Below are 23,420 nucleotides of genomic sequence, written 5' to 3' on the forward strand. Positions count from 1 at the left end.
TGACTGAGCAACCCAGGCACTCCCAGAGTAATTTTTAATCTATATTTTTTACTAATTAGAATGTTGTACATTCTATTTGTAATCTTTGTAGTTATATTAGATATTTTATAATTAATTTTAAGTTATCAAAATCTAAAATTAGTCAATATCCTTATTAATGTCCCTTAACACAAGAACCTTAAAGTCAAACACACACCTCAACATTTTATACTGGTTTTATTATGTAAGTTATTTCCTTATTTTTGAAACCCACAGAAGAGTTAATTATATTGTTTTTATAGATCTCTCTAGATTTATTCATGAATAGTATAGCTTTCTATGTTCTTTATTATTTTTGCATCTCAGAATTTTCCTTTGATATTATTTTCTTCTGCCCACTACTTACTTAAAAATTTCCTTTGGTAGCAATTCATTTGTAATAAAATCTCTATTTTTGCTTTTGGCAAATGTCTTTTTTCACCTCATCCTTACAAAGGATATTTGCCAGTTTAGGGTAAAATATCATGCCACTACTTTCTGACTTCCATTGTTTCTTTTAGAAAGCCAGTCAGTAATTTTTGTTCCATTTAATTTTCTGTTTGATTTTTCTCTGCTACTATTACAATAAATGTTTATGCCTTTCAAAAATGTTTACTTATTCATTCTGAGAGAGAGAGAGAGAGAGAATAAGCAGGGAGGAGGCAGAGAGAGAGGAAATCCAAAACAGGCTCTGCACTGACAGTGGGGCTTGATCTTCCGAACTTTGAGACCATGACCTAAGTTGGCTGCTCAACCAACTGAGCCACTAAGGCACCCTATATGATTTTTTAATTTAAAAGCAATTTTCACAACTTTTCATATATATTTATATTCCTATATTACTAATTAACTTGGTAAGACATTGATAGATTTTTTCAACTGCTATCTAGGCTTCCAGCTTTTGATCTGATATGTAAAGAGCTTAGAAGTTGTGACTCCAGGGACACCTGGGCGGCTCAGTCAGTTAAACATCCAACTTTGGTTCAGGTCATTATCTCACAGTCCACGAGTTTTGTCCCCATGTTGGGGTCTATGCTGACAGATCAGAGCCTGGAGCCTCCTTCAGATTTGATTTCTCCTTCTCTCTGCCTGTCCCCTGCTTGTGCTCTGTCTCTCTCTGTCCCTCAAAAATAAATGTTAAAAAAAGAAAAAAAAAGAAGTTGTTATTCCAAACCTTATAATGAGAAAATATCTGAACACACATAAAGTCAACAACTCTTTTTAGGTACATCAGAGAATTGAAGATACCGATGTCCTCACAGAATCATAGCTTATCAGGAACAGAGGTCTCTGGAGTTTGAATGTGGACTAGCTTGAAAGTTAAAAACTCCTGGGTGCCCAGTCTTAGGGGACCACACATTTTTGTGAGATTTATCTCTAGGAGTCAACACTAGGAGTCTTCACCATGGTGAAAATCAGAAAAAAAGTACTCTTGTCCTTTCAAAAGCAGGGGAGTGGGAAAATAACCATTTGATGTAAGCTCAGGGGACAAGTAATCATTTGAAAAACATCCAGAGAATTTTGCTCTCCTCCCTCCCCAAAAGGAAGTTTCTTTGCCAGATGCCAGAGCTAGACCCATGTGGGAAAAAGGAAATACCTAATTTCAGCACATTTTTACCTTCCTATCTCTCTTGAGAGGGAATAAAATCTGAGAAGCATTTGTGAAAATTATAGCTCTGGGACACAAACCCAGTAAAATACCTAGACCTAGTCATAGAATTATATAATAATGTCTCCTCCTCACCATAACTTATGATCACATCAAAAGGACTCCTGTAAAATAACAGAAAATTACAGATTAAAAAGCTGCAAATTTTAGATTCCATTTAAGAATAATTTAGTAAGGAAACAAGAATAACACAGGGGAGACAAAAAACAAGGACACTAGAGAAACTGAAAGATTAGATACATATGGTTAAGACAATAAATTCAACATATCTCCTATAAGATAAAACTAAAGCCTCACATTAAAGGCCTATTTGTCTTAGTTCCTATTACCCAATATATAATGTCCCTTTCAACAAAGAATTTTAAGACATGCTAAACAAAAAGAGAAAAGACAGTCTAAACAACAAAGCAAACAAGAGGACCAGATTTGCAAATAACAGAAGTTTGGAATTGCAAGATAAGGAAGGTGAAATAACTATGATTAAATACACTAAGAGGTTCAATGGAAAAAACAGAAAACATGCAGGAACAGACAAGTAATGTAAGCAGAGCTATGGAAACTCTAAGAAAGTAGCAGAAGGAAATGATAGATATTACAAACTCTGTAACAGTAATGGAGAATATCTTGATGGGCCAATCAGTGGACTTGACACAGATGAGGAAAGAATCAGTGAGCTTTTACATATGCGAATAGAAAATTTCCAAGCTTTAATTTAAAAAGGAAAAAAAAAAAGAATGGAAAAGGAAAAAAAAAACATATCTAAGAACTGTGGGAAATTACAAAAGATGTAATATGAAAATAAAGAAGATAAGAAAAAACAAAGAGGAAAAGAAATATTTGAAGAAATAATGACTGAGAAGTCCCTCAAATTAATGCCAGACATCAAAGCACAGGCATAGGAATATGAAAACCCCAAGCAAGTTAAATTCCAACACAAATATAAAACTGGCATACTGTATTCAAACTTCAGAAAATGAAAGACAACAAAAAAATCTTGAAAGAGGTCATGATTGGGTGGGGAGATGGGGTAGAAGGTTCAGGGACTCCTGATCTACAGAGGAACAAAGAAAAAGGGTAAGAATTATGTTGGACTTCTCTTTACAAACCAGTAAATCTAGAAAAAGATGCAGTGGATTGTTTAAATCATTGAAAGAAAAAAAACCCACCAACCTACAATTCTGTATCCAGTGAAAATATTATTTAAAAATGAAGGAAAAGTAAAGAACTTCTCATAAAACGAAAACTGAGGGAAGTTTTCACCAGCATACATGACTTGCAAGAAAGGTTGAAAGTTCTATAGAGAGAGGGAAAATAATGTAGAAACTCAAATCTACATAAAGAGAAGAACATTAGAAAACAGATAAATGAAGATGAAATAAACACTTATTTTTCTTTTTCTTAATTTCTCTACTTGATAATTGTTCAAAATAATAACAATGTATTATGTGATATAGCTTATAGATAAATGAAATAAAATGATGGAAATGCTTTAAGAAACAGTAAGTAGGAATTAGGATAATCCATTAAAATGTATTGGTGTTATCCATGAAATAGTGTACTGCCATTTGAATGTTAACTTATATAGTTGTAAATGTGTATTGCAAACTCTGGACAATCCCAATAAAACATACATTTGCTTATTTATTTTTTTAATAATTATTTATTTTGGGGAGAGTGCAAAGAGGGGCAGAGAGAGAGGGGACACAAGATCTTAGGCCAACTCTGTGTTGACAGGCTGACAACAGTGAGCACGATATGGAGCTCCCACTTGAGAACCGTGAGATCATGACCTGAGCTGAAGTTGGAGGCACAAGTGATTGAGACACCCAAAATATTTAAAAATGCATATAATTCATATGTTAAGAGAGAAAATGGAACTGTATAAAGTACTCAGTTAAAATCACACAAGGTAGTTGGAGGGAAGATGGCGGCGTAGGAGGACGCTGGGCTCACCGTGCGTCCTGCTGATCACTTAGATTCCACCTACACCTGCCTAAAGAACCCAGAAAACCGCCAGAGGATAAGCAGAATGGAGTCTCCAGAGCCAAGCGCAGATGAGAGGCCCACGGAAGAGGGTAGGAAGGGCGGCGAGGTGGTGCACGCTCCACGGACTGGCAGGAGGGAGCCGGGGCGGAGGGGCGGCTCGCCGGCCAAGCAGAGCCCCCGAGTCTGGCTGGCAAAAGCGGAGGGGCCGGACGGACTGTGTTCCGACAGCAAGCGCGACTTAGTGTCTGGGAGGTCATAAGTTAACAGCTCTGCTCAGAAAGCGGGAAGGCTGGAGGACAAAGGGAGGGAGAGCTGCTGAGCTCCCGGACGACAGAGCTCAGTTTGGTGGGAAACAAAGGCGCTCTCCAACGCCATCTTCCCCGCCCATCCCCCAGCCAAAATCCCAAAGGGAACCAGTTCCTGCCAGGGAACTTGCTCGCTCCGCACAAACACCCAACTCTGTGCTTCTGCGGAGCCAAACCTCCGGCAGTGGATCTGACTCCCTCCCGCTGCCACAGGGCCCCTCCTGAAGTGGATCACCTAAGGAGAAGCAAACTAAGCCTGCCCCTCCTGCCCCTGTGCACCTTGCCTACCCACCCCAGCTAATACGCCAGATCCCCAGCACCACAAGCCTGGCAGTGTGCAAGTAGACCAGACAGGCAACGCCACCCCACAGTGAATCCCGCCCCTAGGAGAGGGGAAGAGAAGGCACACACCAGTCTGACTGTGGCCCCAGCGGTGGGCCGGGGGCAGATGTCAGGTCTGACTGCGACTCCGCCCACCAGCTCCAGTTATACACCACAGCACGGGGGAAGTGCCCTGCAGGTCCTCACCACTCCAGGGACTCTCCAAAATGACCAAACGGAAGAATTCCCCTCAGAAGAATCTCCAGGAAATAACAACAGCTAATGAACTGATCAAAAAGGATTTAAATAATATAACAGAAAGTGAATTTAGAATAATAGTCATAAAATTAATCACTGGGCTTGAAACAGTATACAGGACAGCAGAGAATCTCTTGCCACAGAGATCAAGGGACTAAGGAACAGTCACGAGGAGCTGAAAAGTGCTTTAAACGAAATGCAAAACAAAATGGAAACGACGACAGCTTGGATTGAAGAGGCAGAGGAGAGAATAGGTGAACTAGAAGATAAAGTTATGGAAAAAGAGGAAGCTGAGAGAAAGAGACATAAAAAAATCCAGGAGTATGAGGGAAAAATTAGAGAACTAAGTGATACACTAAAAAGAAATAATATACGCATAATTGGTATCCCAGAGGAGGAAGAGAGAGGGAAAGGTGCTGAAGGGGTACTTGAAGAAATAATAGCTGAGAACTTCCCTGACCTGGGGAAGGAAAAAGGCATTGAAATCCAAGAGGCACAGAGAACTCCCTTCAGACGTAACTTGAATCGATCTTCTGCACGACATATCATAGTGAAACTGGCAAAATACAAGGATAAAGAGAAAATTCTGAAAGCAGCAAGGGATAAACGTACCCTCACATATAAAGGGAGACCTATAAGACTCGTGACTGATCTCTCTTTTGAAACATGGCGGGCCAGAAAGGATTGGCACGATATCTTCAGTGTGCTAAACAGAAAAAATATGCAGCCGAGAATCCTTTATCCAGCAAGTTTGTCATTTAGAATAGGAGAGATAAAGGTCTTCCCAAACAAACACTGAAGGAATTCGTCACCATTAAACCAGCCCTACAAGAGATCCTAAGGGCGATCCTGTGAGACAAAGAACCAGAGATATCGCTACAAGCATGAAACCTACGGACATCACAATGACTCTAAACCCGTATCTTTCTATAATATCACTGAATGTAAATGGATTAAATGCGCCAACCAAAAGACATAGGGTATCAGAATGGATAAAAAAACAAGACCCATCTATTTGCTGTCTACAAGAGACTCATTTTAGATCTGAGGACACCTTTAGATTGAGAGTGAGGGGATGGAGAACTATTTATCATGCTACTGGAAGCCAAAAGAAAGCTGGAGTAGCCATACTTATATCAGACAAACTAGACTTTAAATTAAAGGCTGTAACAAGAGATGAAGAAGGGCATTATATAATAATTACAGGGTCTATCCATCAGGAAGAGCTAACAATTATAAATGTCTATGTGCCGAATACCGGAGCCCCCAGATATATAAAACAATTACTCATAAACATAAGCAACCTTATTGATAAGAATGTGGTCATTACAGGGGACTTTAACACGCCACTTACAGAAATGGATAGATCATCTAGACACACAGTCAATAAAGAAACAAGGGCCCTGAATGATACATTGGATCAGATGGACTTGACAGATATATATAGAACTCTGCATCCCAAAGCAACAGAATATACTTTCTTCTCGAGTGCACATGGAACATTCTCCAAGATAGATCATATACTGGGTCACAAAACAGCCCTTCATAAGTTTACAAGAATTGAAATTATACCATGCATACTTTCAGACCACAATGGTATGAAGCTTGAAATCAACCACAGGAAAAAGTCTGGAAAACCTCCAAAAGCATGGAGGTTAAAGAACACCCTACTAACGAATGAGCGGGTCAACCAGGCAATTAGAGAAGAAATTAAAAAATATATGGAAACAAACGAAAATGAAAATACAACAATCCAAACGCTTTGGGACGCAGCGAAGGCAGTCCTGAGAGGAAAATACATTGCAATCCAGGCCTATCTCAAGAAACAAGAAAAATCCCAAATACAAAATCTAACAGCACACCTAAAGGAAATGGAAGCAGAAAAGCAAAGGCAGCCTAAACCCAGCAGAAGAAGAGAAATAATAAAGATCAGAGCAGAAATAAACAATATAGAATCTAAAAAAACTGTAGAGCAGATCAATGAAACCAAGAGTTGGTTTTTTGAAAAAATAAACAAAATTGACAAACCTCTAGCCCAGCTACTCAAAAAGAAAAGGGAGATGACCCAAATAGATAAAATCATGAATGAAAATGGGATTATTACAACCAATCCCTCAGAGATACAAACAATTATCAGGGAATACTATGAAAAATTATATGCCAACAAATTGGACAACCTGGAAGAAATGGACAAATTCCTAAACACCCACACTCTTCCAAAACTCAATCAGGAGGAAATAGAAAGCTTGAACAGACCCATAACCAGCGAAGAAATTGAATCGGTTATCAAAAATCTCCCAACAAATAAGAGTCCAGGACCAGATGGCTTCCCAGGGGAGTTCTACCAGACGTTTAAAGCAGAGATAATACCTATCCTTCTCAAGCTATTCCAAGAAATAGAAAGGGAAGGAAAACTTCCAGACTCATTCTATGAAGCCAGTATTACTTTGATTCCTAAACCAGACAGAGACCCAGTAAAAAAAGAGAACTACAGGCCAATATCCCTGATGAATATGGATGCAAAAATTCTCAATAAGATACTAGCAAATCGAATTCAACGGCATATAAAAAGAATTATTCACCATGATCAAGTGGGATTCATTCCTGGGATGCAGGGCTGGTTCAACATTCGCAAATCGATCAACAAGATACATCACATTAACAAAAAAAAAAGAGAAGAACCATATGATCCTGTCAATCGATGCAGAAAAGGCCTTTGACAAAATCCAGCACCCTTTCTTAATAAAAACCCTGGAGAAAGTCGGGATAGAAGGAACATACTTAAAGATCATAAAAGCCATTTATGAAAAGCCCACAGCTAACATCATCCTCAACGGGGAAAAACTGAGAGCTTTTTCCCTGAGATCAGGAACACGACAGGGATGCCCACTCTCACCGCTGTTGTTTAACATAGTGCTGGAAGTTCTAGCATCAGCAATCAGACAACAAAAGGAAATCAAAGGCATCAAAATTGGCAAAGATGAAGTCAAGCTTTCGCTTTTTGCAGATGACATGATATTATACATGGAAAATCCGATAGTCTCCACCAAAAGTCTGCTAGAACTGATACATGAATTCAGCAAAGTTGCAGGATACAAAATCAATGTACAGAAATCAGTTGCATTCTTATACACTAACAATGAAGCAACAGAAAGACAAATAAAGAAACTGATCCCATTCACAATTGCACCAAGAAGCATAAAATACCTAGGGATAAATCTAACCAAAGATGTAAAAGATCTGTATGCTGAAAACTATAGAAAGCTTATGCAGGTAATTGAAGAAGATATAAAGAAATGGAAAGACATTCCGTGCTCATGGATTGGAAGAATAAATACTGTCAAAATGTCAATACTACCCAAAACTATCTACACATTCAATGCAATCCCAATCAAAATTGCACCAGCATTCTTCTCGAAACTAGAACAAGCAATCCTAAAATTCATATGGAACCACAAAAGGCCCTGAATAGCCAAAGTAATTTTGAAGAAGAAGACCAAAGCAGGAGGCATCACAATCCCAGACTTTAGCCTCTACTACAAAGGTGTCATCATCAAGACAGCATGGTATTGGCATAAAAACTGACACATAGACCAATGGAATAGAATAGAAACCCCAGAACTAGACCCACAAACGTATGGGCAACTAATCTTTGACAAAGCAGGAAAGAACATCCAATGGAAAAAAGACAGTCTCTTTAACAAATGGTGCTGGGAGAACTGGACAGCAACATGCAGAAGGTTGAAACTAGACCACTTTCTCACACCATTCACAAAAATAAACTCAAAGTGGATAAAGGACCTGAATGTGAGACAGGAAACCATCAAAACCTTAGAGGAGAAAGCAGGAAAAGACCTCTCTGACCTCAGCCGTAGCAATCTCTTACTCGGCACATCCCCAAAGGCAAGGGAATTAAAAGCAAAAGTGAATTACTGGGAACTTATGAAGATAAAAAAGCTTCTGCACAGCAAAGGAAACAACCAATAAAACTAAAAGGCAACCAACGGAATGGGAAAAGATATTTGCAAATGACATATTGGACAAAGGGCTAGTATCCAAAATCTATAAAGAGCTCGTCAAACTCCACACCCGAAAAACAAATAACCCAGTGAAGAAATGGGCAGAAAACATGAATAGACACTTCTCTAAAGAAGACATCCGGATGGCCAACAGGCACATGAAAAGATGTTCAACGTCGCTCCTTATCAGGGAAATACAAATCAAAACCACACTCAGATATCACCTCACGCCAGTCAGAGTGGCCAAAATGAAGAAATCAGGAGACTATAGATGCTGGAGAGGATGTGGAGAAACAGGAACCCTCTTGCACTGTTGGTGGGAATGCAAATTGGTGCAGCCGCTCTGGAAAGCAGTGTGGAGGTTCCTCAGAAAATTAAAAATAGACCTACCCTATGACCCAGCAATAGCACTGCTAGGAATGTATCCAAGGGATACAGGAGTACTAATGCATAGGGGCACTTGTACCCCAATGTTTATAGCAGCACTCTCAACAATAGCCAAATTATGGAAAGAGCCTAAATGTCCATCAACTGATGAATGGATAAAGAAATTGTGGTTTATATACACAATGGAATACTATGTGGCAATGAGAAAAAATGAAATATGGCCTTTTGTAGCAACGTGGATGGAACTGGAGAGTGTGATGCTAAGTGAAATAAGCCATACAGAGAAAGACAGATACCATATGGTTTCACTCTTATGTGGATCCTGAGAAACGTAACAGAAACCCATGGGGGAGGGGAAGGAAAAAAAAAAAAAGAGGTTAGAGTGGGAGAGAGCCAAAGCATAAGAGACTGTTAAAAACTGAGAACAAACAGGGTTGATGGGGGGGTGGGAGGGAGGGGAGAGTGGGTGATGGGTATTGAGGAGGGCACCTTTTGGGATGAGCACTGGGTGTTGTATGGAAACCAATTTGACAGTAAATTTCATATATTAAAAAATAAATAAATAAATAAATAAATAAATTAATTAATTAATTAAAAAAAAAGAAAAAAAAGAAAAAAAAAATAAAAAAAAAAAAAAAAAAAAAAAATAAATCTTACCTACTTGTTAATTCAAAACCTCAGATGATATTATTCTACGTGTCATTTGAGGATTTTGATCATGCTTCATTTAACATATTTTCAAATATTATATTCTCTCCATTTTTTTGAATGTTTTTTTAATCTTGGATTTACATCTCATGGCATAGATTTTCTTAATGAATTTTGTAATTTTTGTTTGAGATGCAGACTTATGAGAAGAGCTTTCTTTCCCTGTTCAATAGTCTTTATCAACTACTTCGTTTCAAGGTCTTTTCAGTTCATTTCTCCAAATTGAATCTTGTATTAACAGCTATAGGTCAGAGGCTCTTTCTGTCTCCAACCTTTAATATGTGCCTCTGATTCTTTTTTCTGCATGTAAGCAACTGTAAATTTTCTGTTGAATCTTCCTAGGTGAATGGGTGGAGACATTTTCTCTCCTGTTTATCATTCACAAGTGTAATCTGAGTACTCACCTGAAACATGGATGTCAGTATCATTTTTCTGACATTGATCATACGTACTTGACCTGACGGTTCAGGCATAAAAACACTAGTTCTTAAAGCTTGTACCTTATGTCAACTTTTATAGGACCTTGTGACTTCAATACTAACTCGGAAGCTTGGCTTTCCTTTTAATATAGGTTTATGGAAAACTTCATCTTGTTTTTACACACTGACATTTATTTTAATAGTTTTTTTTAATTACTCTCATAAGTTTGAAACAGATGGTCAAGTTTTAAAATGTGTTAATGCTACCATCTTGTCTCAAAATTCCAAGAATAAAAAAAAATTCCAATAATACGTAGGGGATTATAAATGCACTCACTATTCAGTAACCCAGCATAGAGATCTTTCTTTTAAATGTTAGCCCAACTAATTGCAGCTTTATTATTGATCCCATTTGTGACAGCTAAGCAACTCAGTTTATGTGCTTACACATGATGTGTATCTTAAATTTTGGTCCTGTGTCTATCTCCCTATTTCACCAAAGTTGAGAATGGCCATTTTATTCTTGCAGTTAGCCTAAAAATGAGGTTGTACATGTCTTCCTCCAAGGAAGATGATGAGTTTGTGAAGGCAGAAATAGAACACCTTACTTCCAAAGAAGGCAATATAGGGATGAGCAAAGTTCCTTCTTCTCTAGGTCACTTGCCAGATGGATCACCACACGCCTCCTAAATATTCCTCCTATGATTAATTAGTCACTTGGCACAACCAAACATGGCTTAGTCATACTTTCAGGGATGAAACCCGTAAGAGACTATTATATTTGGACGCCAGAAAGGTCACAGTTCAGAATGGCTCCAAGTGACTTTTCACTAAAAATTTTGTGAACTTGACAATATTACTAAGTTTATAAAAGTATTAATTTGTCCTAATTATAGGTCCTAATTATAATTCAAAAAGAGTTTCATAATTTTAGACAGTATCATAAAAAAATTAAGAAGCATGCATGTGGCTACCAGCTCTGCCGTCATACAAATATAGTTTGCCATGTAATAATTTTAATGCTTGAAATTAAATTTTATGTAAAATATGAAAAGTCTAGAATAAGTTATCCTAAAATTACATTGTAGCAAGTCAGTGGCAATATCTGCTAAGGTAATCAGAAATGTCAGGTTTAATTTTAACATGCTTGAAGCATTTATTTAACCATCTGCCTACCTCCCTTAGTAATATAGAAAAAAAATTAAGAAATCATGTGGATATCAGTGAAACACACAAGGTAAGAACAGACCTTCAATGAAATGTTATTATGCTGTTTAAAAAATATACTCTGGGGCGCCTGGGTGGCTCAGTTGGTTAAGCGTCCGACTTCAGCTCAGGTCACGATCTCGCGGTCCGTGGGTTCGAGCCCCGCGTCGGGCTCTGGGCTGATGGCTCAGAGCCTGGAGCCTGCTTCCGATTCTATGTCTCCCTCTGTCTCTGACCCTCCCCCGTTCATGCTCTGTCTCTCTCTGTCTCAAAAATAAATAAATGTTAAAAAATTTTTTTTTTTAAATATACTCTAGGCTAACCTTACTCTACATCATGGGAGTACAGAACTTTAGGAACTCATGAGCAACAAACACACTAATATTGAACTAAAGCCCATAGCACATATATCAGAATTGTTGGCTAGAAAGAAACACACAAATTCTTTTGTTTATATTTTACCCTTAAAAAAACTTGTACCTAGTTACATACTCCTGAAAATTCACATCAATCATAAAGCAAACCAAATTTTCCAGTTTCTATAAAAGCAGCCATTGTGTCAAATCTTTTATTTTTATACCAGTGTTCCCCAAAATACATTTAATGGAAAAATGGTTTTGCAGCATGTTGACAGGTGTTAGAGAAGTTCCCTTTATCTCAGTAAAACTGGTAGCAGGAAAAGTCCAATTTAACTGAATCCACTTACAGAAGGTAATTGCATGGTAAATAATTATAATACTTTGATTTGCACACATATCCTACAAAATAAGATGAAAAATAATGCAAATCAGTTAAGAGCATTACCTTTTTAACAAATTTTAGGTTATTATTATACTAATTTTAGAAATGGGATAGCATCTTGATTTTTGCACCATTTTTCAATACCATGCAATAGGATGCTATCACCTACTGGATTTCACATTTGACTTATATACAAAACCGTGATCATTTTGCAAAAATATCTGAAAATGAATTCAGTTTTCTTAAAGGCTTCTTAACATTTTGATATTCAATCAGTCATTGTGTTATTTGCAACATTTTCCTTTCATTTGCACCGATTGTGACTGTATTTGCTTTGTTTAACCATACAATACGATCAGCCACAGGCTGTGCCACTGCTGTGTTAGCTCGTTACCTGTCTTTCAGTGTCAGACTGCTGAGGATGAGAGTCTCACACTCTTTCCCAGTCTGCCTTGCTAAGGGCTTTCTCTAGGCACTGCCAACAGGAAATAGTGGTGGGAAATCACAAGGCAGAAAAAAGAGAGAAACATCTGTCTTCTTTCTCTGTAAATATGTGAGTTGCTGGAGGTCGCCTTGTGCAACAGGAGGGATAAGGTAAGTTTGGATTCCTGCAACCTGAGCAGAGGCAGAACGCATGTTGACACCCTAGCTCTGGTCACAGCTGCACTGTTTGGGCTGGATCCAAAACCAAATGTAACAAAGTGTCCAGAATATGGCAGCAGTTGCACACTTCTGAGTTCCAGAATAAGAGTGGAACAGTTTCTCAATATTACCTTTCTTTCTTTTGCTCATCTAAGGACCCTTTGTTTTTCCTTTGCTCTTGTAGCCCTTTCAACAACTTTAGAACTATTTTTTTTTAATCTGGGTTAAATTCTGCCTGTTTGAAATTAGCAAAATGACTTCTGTTTTCTTGATTGTGTCACACTGACCCAATGACTGAAATGTCAATCACATTGGGCAGGGATAAATTTTCCTTTGAAGACTGTGGGAGTAGACACTAATTTTGAAGAGACTGTTTTGAGAATATTGTAGTATAAGAACTACTTTTATTTCTCCCAAATAAAAGGTACTTTGGGAACCAATCTGATGAATTCTTAGACATCAGAGATGTCCTTTAATCTGAGTAGAGGTTACCACAGTCAAATCATTTCTGGAAAGGTGGGTGTTATGGACTGAATCATGTTTCCCTTACATTCAAATGTTGAAGCCTTAAACCCTAGTACCTCAGAATATGATTATATTTGGAGATAGGGCCTTTACAGAGGTAATTAAAGTTAAATGAGGTCATATAGGTGGCACTAATCCAAAATGCCTGGTGTCCTTATAAGAAGAAGACAATAGGACTTACAAAAAAGAGACACCAGGGAACATGAACACACAGAGAAAAGGACAGATGAGGACATAATAAGGCGGCCATCTGCAAGATGAGAGAGGCCTCAGCATCAACCAAAGCTGCCAACACTTTGATCTTGGACTTAAAGGTTCAAAAGTATAAGAGGATAAATTTCTCTTGTTTAAGCCATCCGTCCTGTCCTGTGGTATTTTGTTATTGCATTCCAAAGAGACTGACAAAGAAGGTGAAAATTAGGTAAATAAATTTCTTTACTGTGCAAATCCCCATTGTGATTTTTTCAAAGAGATTGTGCTGTATTATCAAAACATCTCACTCACCTCTTTTTCTTCCCAGAACATTTCACACATCTGGTATCAGCAGAACACTGATACAAAATCTTAGCCCCATGCCTTTTGCTCCTTGTCTCATTTCTTCTCTTTATCCCCAAGTTTTCAATTCATTGATAAGACATTTAGGTCTGTGACTCTTGAATCCAGGCAGCACTTTTTTTTCATAATTGTAGCTACAGATGTCACATTGCAAGTCCTAATACATACTTCTCAGACAGCCTCTCCATCAGTCCCTTTTCAAAGGTGAATTTCCATCTGTGAGCATGAATTTATGACTCCCTTGTCTCCTCCTCAACATACACCAGAAAAAAATAGGAAATTAACTAGAAGTCTCAAAACAAACAAAAGGATATATTTAACATAATGTCAGTAGACTTGAATCTCAAGAATATATCAATACTTTGTCCAAGTGTATAATATAAAACGCTCACATATTTGAAAGATTTATTAATTTCTTGTATTTTTTAAATAACATATTTGTTTTTATTGTTATATAACAAATTTCCCCAAAACGTACAGTGTTTATTATCTCACAGCCTCCATAAGCTGGGAACTTGGTAATTGGGGCTCAGAGTTTCTCATGAGGTTTTAGTCCAGATATTGGCCAGAGATGCAGTCCTCTGAAGGACTCAGGAAGGCTGGAGCATCTGCTTCCTAACTCATGTGGCTGCTAGTAGGATAGGATGCCTTTGTCCCTTATTAGCTTGTCTCCAGAAACCTCAGTTCCTTACCACACGGACTTCCTACTTTGTGAGAACTAGCTTTCCCAGAACCACTGATCTGACAGAGAGGAAAAAGCCACAATGTCTTTAAAGATCTATCTTAGAAGTGACATGCCATCATTTCTGGCATATTCTATTGGCTATAGAGACTAGCCATGATATAAGGTGGGAGGGGACTGACTGTAAAAGAATGTGAATACCAGGAGGTCAAGATTATTGGGGCCATCTTGGAGATTAGCTCCCACAATAGAAATATGTAAAATAAATTGTCAAATTAAATTTTGACCCAAATTACTTATGTCTTCCTTAGGTTTTTATTTTAAATATCTTGCCAATGTAATCTATTTGTCAGGATTTTTACTCTGTGATTCTTGATATTTTCATTTCATGAGCTGTTCCAATAATTTTATACCAACCACAATAAAATAAATATTAAGAAAGCTTTGCTCACACTTGTGGAAAAATAGAGTATCTGAAAAAAATGTGGGTGGTATGAACTTGTCTTGCTTCACTCAGATCCCACACATTAATTTTATATCAGACTTGTTCTTCATGTTACAAAAAGGTAATTCATAATAGACTGGAAAATGAATAATAAATTTATGTATCAGATAATGCACATTAGACTACTTCTAACAATTTAAATAATAGAAAATTCCCCCTCCCAAGACAATATTTTCCTTGTGAGTATCCCTAGGATTTTTAGTTGTCAGAGAAATTCATTGTGTCAGCCTCCATCATTATAGAACTTGATAGTATTTCCCGCAATCTTGGTGAATGTCTCATCATACATAAAATTGCTTGAGCCTGAAATCTGAGCCTTCCTTTTTGATTTCCGATTTTACCTCATTCCTCCACATTCATTTCATCAGCAAATTCTGTTGATTCGACCTCCAGATTACATGATGAATCTATCCACTTTTATCAGTCTCCGCCTCATCAATCCTACAGAATGTCATTAATATTCCTTCCTTGGTATATGTGACATTCTCTTGTCTCCTTTCCTACCATTTCTCTTCAATCCAATTTAGTCTTCACTCAGGAACCAGAGCCATTATTTTAACAGAAAACACAAAGTTTACAATTATCAATGGCTTCCCATTGCATTTAGATTAATATCCAAACTCCTTACAATGAACTTCAAGGCCTATATTATATTTGCATCCTGGACTCATTTCTCTTGAAGTTCCAGGCCCACTAGTCCTTAATTTACTCAAAATGAACACTTTTTTGTAATTCCTTAAACTCTTCACACATGCACTGTTCTCTTTTAAAAAAGTTTTTCCGTACTTTTCCTATGATTGATGTTTCTCACTCTTCAAGTTTCAACTTAAATATTATCTCCTCAGAGGTTTTCCTGAACAACTCTCTCTTGTTAGAAAGAGGTAAATTCTCTTGATAGCAACATCTTTTTCAACCAATAATCCCTAACTTCTATGATAACAATATCCACCCCATTGCTTCCCTTACTGATTTTTCTATTTTTTCATTGTCATCTAGAATGTACAAATTCTTTCATTCATCCTGAGGCTGAAATGCCTACCACCACGGCCTTGCATACTTTTGAATAAATATATGACTAAATATATAGCCAAAGATTCATGACAAATTATTACACAAATCAAATAATTGGAGCAGTTCCTCCTTAGCAGATCCATTCAGAGCCTGGCCATTTGACCTGTTAGTCTGCCCCGCTGTCTTTCTGCCCTCCACCGTGCATAGCTTTATCAAGCAGGGAAATTTTCACATCTCAACCACGTTCTTTCCAATTTCCAGTATCGCATCAGACACAGTTTTTCTATATGGAAAATAGCTTTTGAGATCTGAAAAAAAATTCAAATAATTAAAATATTTTATTGTAAGTCAAGTGTTTTTTACAAGTCAAAAACTTAAATGTTAACTGGGCTGGAGCCAAAAATAAAATATAACCTTAACTTACATTTTAAAAAAGCTGTATATAGAACTATTTCCCTGTGGTCTGGAAGTCACTCAGTACTCTTGAAAGGTTTTTACCCACTGAAACTAATGTGACATTAGAGACACTAAAAACATTTGCAGATAACAGGGAATCCAACTCGTGGAAACTAATAAAAGGTATTACCACAGTACACCATTTATAAACCTTATAAAATGTCTTGGGGTCATTCATGCTTCCTAGCAGTTCAAAAATCATGAATGCTTTCAGCATCTCAGAAGCAGCAGACACAGCAGGATAAAGAAGTGTGTACTCTATTACTTTCAGCCATGTTTTTGGATGACCTTACTCAGACAAATGTTGACATATTTAAATAAAGTGCCTATGTCATGGCTAATAGGCAGGAAATGAGTCAGACCAATAAATTCAAGACAGAAACATCCGAAGTCAGAACAAGTAGTTGATTGTTCAGATACTTAAGACACTTTTTAAGTTTTAAACATCATAAACATCATAAAAATAATTCATTTATATACCAAAATAAAGCAATTTTCACTTTTTCTTGTCCCATAGTTCAGCGAAGAAATTTTTACATTTATATTTATTATTTGACATTCTAGTCAGATATAGGATTTGGAGTGTTTTGAAATAGTTACTTAGAGTAGGTTTTTATCTCTCTTCCCTGACAAATAGTTTTACTCCGAATGTTGTCTAGTAAGTCTTTCCCTAATGATTTTCATTTTTATTGAATGTAAGAGTGTGATTATTATACTTTGGTGTATTCAGTTGGAAGATTACCTTGTTCTCAATCAATACCTAATACTAATTGAATGTCTATTATGTCTATTGTGTGTTAACTATACATTATTATGTGCCTGGCAATTTGTTACGCTTTGTATAAAACTCAGACGGATTTATGTCCTGGAGACGAATCAGGCAGAGATAAATCTGAACACCTCAAGGCTTTATTCTTTCCACTCTGGCCCCTGAAAAATCTCTAGTTTCACTTGGAAGTAATGCTGCCTTCTGAATTTGTTTCAGAGATCTCTTGGATCAAATACATGGACTCCATCTCCATTTTATTCTGAAATGTGTTCTTCAGAACAGAAGAGCACAGTGCAGATGCCATGAGAAAGACTCATGATAATCCTTCTGCATACAACAGATATTGTCTTAGCACAACTCACTTTTAGACCCTCTCAGTTGCACATGACTGAAGGCTTCCACTAGATTTTTATCGCAAGAAAAATTCAACCTGTATAGTAGAAAAGTTATAGCTATAAAAGTATGGTATCAAATTGAGCTAGACTGAAAATTTGAATCAATCTAATGTTGGCTTTCAATGAACATACTCCGTGAAATTATGATTCACATAGTATAAAGATATAAATAGCCTGCTATTAAAAACAGACACATATAAGATATTAGTTTAAAAGTTGCATTTTATATTAGTTTATAGGTAACTCACCTCACCTTAACACTGTGCATTCATAGAAAAAAATTCCTCCTCTATAACACTTTATAACCACCACTATTTCAACCATATTGTTCTGAGGTTTTGTTAGATATTTTTTCCAGGTTAATGAAACGTCTAAATATCATAAAGAAGACACTGCCTCCATCAATGTCTGAAATTCCCAGGAAGACTTGGCCCATTAATAAAAATCCGAAACTATTCAGACTTGAATACTTATCATTTCTCTAAGAGGCTTATTAAAGATAACAACACTAAGTATTTGTTTACAACTGAATTGCTAGAAACATGTTCCAACACTCCCAAGGAGGCAATCATCCAAGAAACATCTTGCACAACAAATCTCTTTGGAATGATCTGACACTATTGTTGGCCCCTTGATTTCTCTGATGACTAGAAACAGAGCATAGTGTGTGTTTTGGAGGTATTCTGTGATTTATGTGGGAATGATGATCTTACTTTCCTGGCTCAACAATTTGCTCATCATTGCTTTCCTACTTTATCTTTGTTATGCTTATCTGCTTCACACTCATGAGCCATTAATATACCTGTATGTTTTTGAAGTTATTCTCTTAGTAGAACAAATGATCTGAAAATTAGTTCTTTAAAACCGGCAATTAAATCAAGGGGAATGTTTTCTTTTTCTAAATTAAAAAGGGAAATTTATAGAAATTATGTATTTTTGTTAGCATAAATGTAAAAATTGAGGTTTTTTTCTAATGAATATGGAAGTCAGTACTCTACAAATGGCCCTCCAAGATTACCTGCACTAATACTTGAAACTGTGGACATGATCATATTTCATGACTGTGAATATGTTACACACCATAGCAAAAAGGATTTTGAAGAGGGGTTCCTGGCTGGCTCAGTCTTGATCTGTGACTGAGAAAGAAACTGTGACTCTTGATCTTGGGGTTGTAGATTTGAGTCCCAGGTTGGGTGTAGAGATTACTTATAAATAAAATCTTAAAAAAAATTTTTTAGATGACCCTGCATATATAATTATGGTCAATTTACATTACAATCAAGAGATTACTTTGGATTATCATGTGGGCCTAATCACATAAACCTTTTAAAAGAGAGTTTTCTCCAGCTACTAAGGAAAGGTGGAAGTTAGAAAAATAGAAAGCCTGAGATTGACATGCTATTGTTGACTTGAAATGCAGGGCATCATGTGGAGGGACTGGAAAGTGGTCTCTACTCGCTGAGAATGGTCCATGCTGATAGTCAATAAGGAGGGACTTCATGTCTCCAAGTCATGGAACTGAATTTAGCCAACTTAGGTGAGCCTGAAAGGGGATTCTTCCCCAAAGCCTCCAGAGAAGAGCTCATCCTTCCCAACACCTTGATTTCCACATTGTAAGACCACAATCAGAGACCCCAGTTGAGTCTACTTTTTCTGTCCTACAGGAGTTTTGAGATAATACACGAGTGTTGTCCTAAGCCACTAAAATGTAAAACAGCAAAGGATAATTAATGCAGAGATATTCTGAATTGACCTTTGGATTCCTTCTTAGAATTTTTATAAGATTTATTGTAACTATCCAAAATATCACAATATTCATTAATTTCCTTTGCAATGAATTTAATGAGAATGTTCTCTATACTGTCAAATTAGAGAATAGTTATCACTTAGGATATTTAGGATATTTCAGTCTATACATCTTCAATAATTATGTTAGGGTGTGTTATTCAAGCATAAAAGTAAGCAAAAATCCACTATGAGTGGTAGCTATAAAACATTAGGATTATATCTAGTGTCAAGGTTGCCGCAATGAATCGCTAATAAATTAATCAACATCAAGCTTTTCAAAGAACAATGAATGACAGCAGATTCATGAGAGGAAGTTTAAAAAACCCTTCATTTCAGAAAGTTGCCATGTTAACAAACATCATATTTAAAAAATAAATGTTTTTAAAATGTTAAAAAAAAAAACATTAGGATTAAACTTTAATGAAAATTTAAAATGGAAAACTTTTATTTTTAAAGTTTGTACATTTGATTTATGTCACTCCTGGCTTCTACCTTATCTCTAAGCTCAGAGAAAGTATATAGAATGGTACTTATAAAATCAGTTTTCATCAGATTTGTATTTTAAAAATTCTATTATAAAATGGAATTTCATATGAAAACTCCCTGCAGTGAATTGCATATATTTAATTTTTCTTGAGTAAATCTGTTTCAGAACCATGTACATCAGTCAGCACTGTTTATTATGTATTAACTCAATTCTACCATTATTTCCGTGCCCTCAAACTCTGAAAAAAGTTCAAATTAAGTGTAATGAAAATAATTTTACTTTGAGAAAAATCACCTATTTCATTCACAAGAAGGTTAATCTATTTCCTATCTTTTAATTGTGTTTCTCAAAGTTCCCTTATCCTTATTTTCTCAAATTCAAATCTCTTTAATATGGAGAGAATTAAAGAAATAACAGCTCAAAAAATTTAGTGAAATACATATCACCTTTTTAATCATGATTATATATTTCTGTGTCTATAAGGTGCCATTTGAGCTTTATATCCCATTGAATTAGTGTTGCTTAAAAGGGTTAGATTCATTAAATCAAAGAATTAATTTGGTACATCTCATAATTAACATATGAATTATTATTTCCTGTTCTTGTACTGTCTCTGTAGCCAAGGTAAGATTTTAGGATAAATTGAGAAGTGCTTACCTAGAGGCATAATTTGAGGGATGTTTTATAACCTAAAAATATTTTGACTCCTTCCACAGCCTCTATTCCAATCCCTCTTTCTGAAAGAGTTTCTTTTTGGGAGACACAAAATGTCATTAATTCATTCATTCATCTATTCATCTATATTCATTCTTTCAATAAATTTTTATTCAGCATTGGTATAGATTATGGAGGCTAAAATGGTGAATAAGAAGTATTTATTGCATTTCTATTCCATTTTGAAGGTAGAGAAAATGATGACAATAACATGTAATGTGTGCTAACTTGACAGATGAAAATAGTAATATGGGATCATGAATATTGTCTTAAAATATTAGGAGATGCTTCCTAAGATGTGAAATTTAAGGAGGATCCTTAAGAACAATGTAAGTTAGATAAGCAAGGTGAGAAGCAATTATATTTATTTCTGTGAACTTTCCTGGGGAAGAACAGGACAAATTCTATGTGTAGAAGGTGGGAGAGGTTAAGAAAATTACGATACCTCTAAGGAACAGCAAGACTGGTGCCTTTGGAAATATACAAAACCATGTAGTCCATATGGCTAGGAGTGTAGAGTATAAAGCCGGATTTGAAGTTAAGATGTTGAGGTTGGAAATATAAACTTATCCATACTTTAAAGGACTTTGCTCTGTTGAGAAGTTCAGAGTGCAGATGTTACCAATATAATTTAACAATGTATCTTGATATTTTGCCTCATTAGATTCTGTGTGTCTGTGCATGTGAGTACACATATGGTTTTATTGTAACAAAGAAACTTGTACACTTTTAACATTTTTTTTTAATTTTTTAACATTTATTTATTTTTGAGACAGAGAGAGACAGAGCATGAACAGGGGAGGGGCAGAGAGAGAGGGAGACACAGAATCTGAAACAGGCTCCAGGCTCTGAGCTGTCAGCACAGAGCCCGACGCGGGGCCTGAACTCACGGACCGCGAGATCGTGACCTGAGCCGAAGTCGGCCGCTTAACCGACTGAGCCACCCAGGCGCCCCCACTTTTAACATTTAAAACTGAGCATCCTTTTTCCTCTCCAGTGAAAACAAAAAGAAAATTTAAAAATAAACAGGATACTTATTTACTTAAAAATAAATAAAAATAAACATTGTCTATTACAATAGACAGTGTCAATTCCAAATAAGATCCTACAGGTTCTGCCGATTCTCCCATCGAGTGACAGGGCTCAAGTCATCATTAGGAGAGAATTTTATTTTAAAAAGTTACCTTCAACTGCAAGGATGTCTGTGAAACATCACAACCGAACATGCCAAAGGAGAAGCCATGTTGTCAAAATGCCCACTCAACCCACCCAAACATCTCAAATCCTGAACTTCTAAAACCCCATTTTTAAAAGTTTTTTTTTTCTTTTCTTTAAACAAGAGAAAGTAGACAGATACATGTTGGTGAGTGCTAACTGTCCATACTCACATAGAGACACAGTGTAATCTCTGAGCCCAATATACAAAGAAGGGAGGGAAAAGGCTAGATCTATGCCCTACTACACAGGGGCCTAGCACCCTCCAGCTTCCAACAGAGCTAGGGGAGCAGAAGGTTTTTCTTTTTTCCCCACAGAGCACGGTGGTGTTGATTCCATCAAGTTTTTGTTGAGACAGAAAGGAATATAAACAAATTTGGGTCAGAAAGGGGTAGAGATTCTTTTCCCACTGTATTCTGCTCAAGGTATCTCCTTCCCCAACCCCCCAAAATAAATTGAGAAACATGGTATAAAGGGAGAGAAAAAAGTCTTCAAAAAATAGGGCAAATGAGCACAAGAGGAGGAAAAAAAAAAAAAAAAGACTGCAACTGCCTCCCAGGGACTGGAGAAAATTAATAAAGAAGGTTGGAATCCATTAGTGTTTCATTAGTCATCTCCTTCATCCTCCTCTCCTTCCTCCCTCTCATCATCATCTTCATCTTCTTCAGCTTCATCCTCATCTCCTTCATCGATATCTTCCAATCCTTCATCATCATCATCTTCTTCTTCTCCTTCCCCTTCATCATCCATATAGGGAACCAGGTAGTACTGTAACGGATTTGGCCAAATATCACCGTTGATGACCTCTCCTAACTCATCTGCACCCACATCAGAATGGTCAGTAAACCAGGTGAAGAAGCTCTCTGGTTCCTCACGCTGTCTCTTCCTGCTGGCCTTATTCTATGTTTGACTTGAACGTTTGTCAGATCCTTTCCAGATTTCCATTTGATTTCAGTGGACTTTAAAGATAAATCATCACTCTCATTCCTACGATATTCTTTGGAGAGAACTTTATTTTCGAAGTGAGGGTTTTCATCAAAATAAAAATCTATTCTGTAAGCTGATTTAACATCTTCAAATTCTGTCACTTCAACTCTTGTCAAATAATGCAGCGCCTCTTCATCCTCCTCCCAAGCAGTGAAAGCACTTGTGGATGGTTCACAAATGTGGTTACCCCAAATTTGGGATTTGGGTGATGAATTCCAACCAATCTCTTCTGAAAAAAAAAGTTTGGTGGAGTTTGTTATATTTCTGTTCTACTTCAAAAACCTTCCCACAGGCTTCTTCATTAAGTTTGTCTATTTCATTTTGTACTTCATCAATATGCTTAGTTGTTTCTTGCTGTCCTTTTTCTTCCTTTGGCAAGTGCTGAGAGGACAACGTCTCTTCTGGCTTGGGGGCATGAGGCAGTAGCGGTTTCTTGGTTTGAGGAGGGAGTGAAGATGTGTTTGGGGCCCATGCTGCGAGGAAACTCCACAAAACAAAGGCAGGCACATGTCTTGGAGAAACTCAGATTATTTGCCTAATTAGATTCTTATCACAGTGTTAAAAGTTATCAAAATGAAATTCTCATGATGTAGAAAACCTTTGGAAGTTATGATAAATATATCCCTAAGCTGGAAGATTATTTTAATGCTTT

At 36.7% G+C, this 23,420-nt stretch overlaps 1 pseudogene; it reads right to left on the bottom strand.

Moving 5' to 3' along the window:
- Positions 1 to 22,387: 22,387 nt before the first annotated feature.
- Positions 22,388 to 23,420, bottom strand: part of LOC131508045 (protein SET-like) — a 57,452-nt pseudogene continuing 56,419 nt past the window's right edge.

This window comes from Neofelis nebulosa, chromosome 3 (assembly GCF_028018385.1).
Source record: "Neofelis nebulosa isolate mNeoNeb1 chromosome 3, mNeoNeb1.pri, whole genome shotgun sequence".
Lineage (NCBI taxonomy): Eukaryota > Metazoa > Chordata > Mammalia > Carnivora > Felidae > Neofelis > Neofelis nebulosa.